Genomic DNA, 6,000 nt, shown 5'->3' with positions numbered 1-6,000 from the left:
ATGAGTGATAAGTGTATGATATGTTGAGTGATATGTTGAGTGATAAATGAATGATATGTTGAGTGATAAGATAAGTGGTTATTGATATGTAGATGAATGAATGATATGATAAGTAATAAATGAATGATATGTGGTGATGATAAGATAAGTGTATGATATGATAAGTGGTGAATGAAGGAGTGAAATGTTGGAATGTTATGCACGACTAAGGATATATGATGCGAGATTTATACGCACACAAATTAAACCCTCTTTTTGTCAATTGTAGTATAAGTATAAGTAGGGATCGTTCTGGACCGGGGATTAGGAGGGATTGTTAATCTCTTGGAAACTGACTTAAAAACGTAAAAACAATATAAAACACTAAACTAGACTCAAAGAATGCGAAACTAAACGTTAAAACACTAAGACAAACCAAAGACTCAAAATGCTTTAAAAACACAAACTAAATTGATTTCTAACTAAATTGAACATTAAAGCAAAAGGGGGATTGATGTTTGATGAAAATTGAAATAACGAAACAAGTTAATAAACTAGACAGAATGTAATTATGAAATTGATGAAATGGAATGAATGGATGCTAGCCAAGGGGTTCATCTCCACACATGCTACACTTGCATAATAAAAAGATTTCCAATTGCATTTCAATAAATTATGAAACTCATCACCCCGGGTCAATTAGGTCCGCTTAAATTAACCGTCAAGTTTTCCTTAAGTTAATGAATTGGATGGGTTAGCGCAACGCAATTCACTACATTCTCCAAAAGTCCTTTACGTGAACAGCACAATAAAGATACAATCAAAGATCATTAAGCATTATGAAAACTATAAGTGTTGACGAGGCATTCGTTACTATGGAATACGCATGAAACTCGTGCCAAGAATTCATTTAACGCGATTGTTTATAAGCAACCTCCACTACTTGTGAATATAAGTTCATAACGATTAGGTGAAACTCACTTATATTCTAGCATCATATTCATGCATGAAAATTAAGCGTGCACTCTCAATAAACATACATAAATAAGTTATCAATCAAACGGTTAAACAAATTGAAACCACAACTTATGAAACGCAATTAGAAGTAATCAAATCAAAATGCAAGCATAAACATTTATTTCGAATCCCCCCCTAGCCAAGGGGGGTTTAGTTCCTCATAGTACAAAACAAAGAGAATCAAAGAAACACCTAAACATTCCAACAACTCAAACTTGAATTGTATGAACGTTTAGGCCCTCTTCTCTTCCATTCCTCATTCGTACAAAACAAAGAGTATTGAAATTAAACATTGAAATCAAAGAAACACCTAAACATTCCAACAACTCAAACTTGAATTGTATGAACGTTTAGGCCCTCTTCTCTTCCTCTTCATTGTAGCATAAGGTCTAAGGATAGTTGGTTTGGGGGAATGGAAGTGTGGAATGGAGTGAGGAGTGATGGAAATGGAAAGATGGTTTTTGGATTCTAAGGGAGACTCACGGCTAAGAGAGAAAGGGATGTGTTTGTGGTGTGTTGTGTATGAAATGAGATGTTCATGAATGAATGAATGCAAGGGTATTTATAGGAGTAGTGGAGGGAACATATGGCTATGTCATTTGTAGGTGAAGTAGGTGGATGTTGTAGGTGAAGTAGGTGGATGTTGTAGGTGAAGTAGGTGGATGTTGTAGGTGAAGTGGATGTTGTAGGTGAAGTAGGTGGATGTTGTAGGTGAAGTAGGTGGATGTTGTAGGTGAAGTGGGTGGATGTTGTAGGTGAAGTGGGTGGATGTTGTAGGTGAAGTGGATGTTGTAGGTGAAGTAGGTGGATGTTATGTTAAGTGATAAGTGATAAGTGATATGATATGTGGTTATGATATGATAAGTGGTTAAGTGGTGATGATAAGTGATAAGTGATTAAGTGATATGATATGTGGTGATGATAAGTGATAAGTGCATGTGGGTTAACTAATGAAGGAAATGCATGTGCAATGACAATGTGTTAGAATGGATGTGTGTTATGCATGGCATGATTGGGATTAGGAAAGCTTTAAATGTCCTAAAACTAAAGAGAACAAGGTTCCAACACTTTGGCTCCAATTAGGTCTTCAATTTCGTCCAACACTTTGGCTTCAAGCATAAGCTATCCGTCCTTAGCCCAAAAGTGCTCCAAAAGTCTCCAAAATGCATTTTTTTGCTCCTTTAGCCCTTTGGACCTACAAACACACGAAAATAGCTTAAAGTACTAAAATAACTAAAGAAACATAACGTAAATGTGCGAGAACAAGCCATTTAAGTCGCATAAATATGCTCCTATCAAATACCCCCACACTTAGCTTTTGCTAGTCCTCGAGCAAAACAGAAAAACAAAACAAAAAGAACAAAACACAACCTACACCTTCCAACAATCGTATCAGGGACTTCCAATGCACATGACAAGTTAAAAATCATTATTCTCACAGATTTGAGCCATCTTTACACTTAAGTACATTCTTAATCATAGTCACCACATACTAGTTCACAATTAAGCAATTAAAACACATTTCAAATGTAGTAACATGCCTTTAGAGAATTCCCTCAATTTCTTACTAGATGTACTCTCGTTTTTCACACAGATTTTCTGACTACACACCCTACACTAGGTATATGTGAGAAGGTTGATGTAAACATGTAGATGAACACTCACATATGTTATAATAAGGAAAGCATTTTCTGGAGTTAATAAGCATGTTTAGATATGATCTCATGAATGGAATGCTACTACTTAGACGCGAGAACCAGTGATACCATATGCTCATACCAAGTTCAAACTCCACAAATTGAAATACACAACACTCAAGATAGAAGTCAAGGGTTGTAACGGGGCTTGGGGTATGTGGATAACAAAGAAGTGATATGGAAAACAAAGGTTTTTAAAGAAATAGTGAGCAAAGCATTTGAATCAACTTAGAATTCACTTTTGAATGAAAACTCAACTTTTGAACAAAAAGGGAGAATTTAGACAATTTACGCCCAGAATTGGTGTTTTGGAACCTTTCTTCAATCACTTATTCTTTCATTTTTTTTTTTTTTAAGCTCTTTTTTCTTTCTTTCTTTCTTTTCTCTTTTCTTTTGAATCTCAAAACATAAACACTTAAACATTCTCTCCCCCACACTTATTTTCTTTCATAATGTAACTCAAACGGAATTCAATTAAGTCATGCTCACTATCTTTTAAGAACAAGGGTGGGGATTGTCCTAAACTAGGCTAGGTGAGGAAAATGTGGGTAAACAAAGAATAAAGGCTAAACAAGGCTCAACGGGGTTAAAACTTACAACATATACGAAGTATGGGAAGTAAGGCTATTTGGCTATGGTGGTGGTCACTACACAACTTCTTCTTGAATATGTGTTATGCAAATCAATAACATGCTTTGAATGAAATGGACATGAGTTCTAGCATTTAGTTCTATCATGATACAATTGCATTCTAAGTAGCAACCAAGCAAGGAATAATGAGATCATGCAACAACTTTAGAAAATAAAGAATCACAGAAAATAACTCTCCAAAGAAAGTAATGGCTCGAGTCTCACAGGGATGTAGCGTTTGTTTGAGTTTCTTCCTTCAAGCATGTTCCAAAAACGAATTTTTCTTTTATGATTGCATGTGAAGTCATACATTATAACCATAACCAAGCATATACCAAGAGTAAATCAAACTTTTCTCTATGTTTATAACTCTTTCTAACCGTCATGCAATTATAAACCAAATCCTTATCATTGTGTTGGAACGTACCCTAAGACACAAACACACAAAAACGACTTTTAAAACAACTCTTTTTGGGTTTTTCAAAACAATTTTTCAAATTTTTATGGGATTTTCGAATTATAAAACAAAACACACTAAAACACTCTAAAACAACTTAAAAACACCTTAAAACAGCAAGGAACAACATTAGAAGTTATGGTGGATAAAACCCTACGAATTTGCATCAAAACACTTTAGTTACCCCCCCACACTTAAATCAAACATTGTCCTCAATGTTTTAAGCATAGATTCACACAAAACATAAGTAAACACACAAAAAGCAACTAAACATATTAAACATGGCATAATGTAATTAACAAAGAGAAGAGTTTAGGGACGCAAATCTGGTTATGGAGTGTAAATTCCCTCTTCTCCTTGGTGATTGCATTGAGGCTTTGATCTTTGTGATTCCACAGGCTTACTCTTGAACTGGTTTCTGCCCATCGTTGATTTTCCTTTGTGCTACTTCTTGAACTGGGCAGCAGGATGGTTCTTTTGGTTTCCCCCGAAGGTCTGAGCTTCCTCCTGTTATCTGTTTCTTTGTTCAATCTTTGCAGGAGTGGTCCCTTCTCTGGAAGTGTAACAACCGTTGAAGATGACTACTCGAGAGCAACGCTAGGTAAGCAATCAGGAATAGATTCCAGGCAGTTGGCTCCAGATCGGAAGACTGACTCCAAGTGCCGGCTGATTGCTTCTTTTACTTTGCCATGCAAGTAAGAACAAGGACAAAGAAAAAGACAGGGAAAGAGCATGATATGAGATACTTTTGCTTTTGACCTTGATGATATGAGATACCTTTGCTTTGAAGAAGCGGTGAATGAATCAGCACATGCTTCAATCCGCCGTTTCCTCCTGGGTCATATGTACTCCAGGCATCTGGTATCATCTTTGGGGAAGAAGAAAGAATTGAGTATTTTGAAAGGCTTTGCTGGGAGTGCGCCCTCAGAGGTGAGGGAGAGTTGGGCATTTTCTTCAGGTTTGCCCTGCCATAAAAGACGAAGGTCGACATATATAGAGATAATATCAAGTGGTGGTACCTTTTACCCTTGTCGACAAACGTTTTGATCCCGCAAATCCGGCTCTTTGAAATAGTGGCGCCTCTTCGATCTTTGAATACGCCTCCTTGATTTCTGAGCAGGCGCCCCTTCGATTTCTGAACGACGCCCCTTCGCTTTCTGAACGACACGTGGTAGTGCAGATGCGGCTCCTTTTGACAAAGCTGCACGCGTCTTCTGAAAAGCAGAGAAAGCGTCGCCGAACTTTGCGCTTGTCGGCTAAGATGTGTAGATGCGATGATGGCCTCCACGTGTTTTCAGCTTTGTCAGAAATCTTTTGACAAAGTTGAACGCGTTTTCTGAAAAGCCGAGGGAGCGTCGCCTAAATTACGCCGGAAAATCCGGCTCTTTGAATCGGTGGACGCGTCGTCTTGGCTTTTTATAGAGCTATCAATCACCCCAACACACACACTCTGAAGATTTCCCATTCCTGAAACTCGACTCCGGCCCTTTGTGAAATTTTAACTCCATCCACCCCTTCTCTTTGAACACTTTTGAAAAAAATGGCAAACTCATCGAACCTTAGCTTAGATTTGAGTCTCAGCAGCGATCCGGTTGCGCCCCATCAAGGTAATGTATGGCGCCCTTCTTTTTTATCTTCTAACGGTCCTCTTTCAGGTGAAGACTCTGTGATGCAGGACGCCACAACAGCTACAATAGTAGCTAAAAACCTCCTCACTCCAAAAGATAGTAGGCTGCTGTCAGGACGGTCCGATGAGTTGGCCGTTCAAGAGTCCCTCGCACTTAGTGTTCAGTGTGCGAGTTCTGTGTCCAACATGGGCCAACGCCTGCTTGCTCGGTCCCGCCAAGTGGAATCGTTGATGGCAGAGGTGGAAAGACTTAAGCAAGAGATCCAGCAGCTTAAGTACGAGAATAGAAGTTTGCATGTGCTTGCAAATAACTATTCGTCGGGGATGAAGAGGAAGCTTGATGAGCTGCAAGAATCTGAGGGTCGAATTCACAGTGACCGTCAAAGGCTTGCGTCTTATCTCCAGAGGCACCTTTTTCCTGGGTCATCCAGCGCTTGGCCAAGTATTGAGGCCTGGAATGCTCTAGCTCCGATGCCTCCCGCTCCGATGGCTTCCGCTCCGATGCCTCCCGCTTCTATGCCTCCCGCTTCTATGCCTTCCGCTTCTGCGCCTCGTAGTGGGGCTTCACGCAAACAACCTTTGTGAAGCTCCAC

Source organism: Pyrus communis, chromosome 13 (assembly GCF_963583255.1).
Source record: "Pyrus communis chromosome 13, drPyrComm1.1, whole genome shotgun sequence".
In the NCBI taxonomy this organism is placed as follows: domain Eukaryota; kingdom Viridiplantae; phylum Streptophyta; class Magnoliopsida; order Rosales; family Rosaceae; genus Pyrus; species Pyrus communis.
This window is presented reverse-complemented; position numbering follows the sequence as displayed.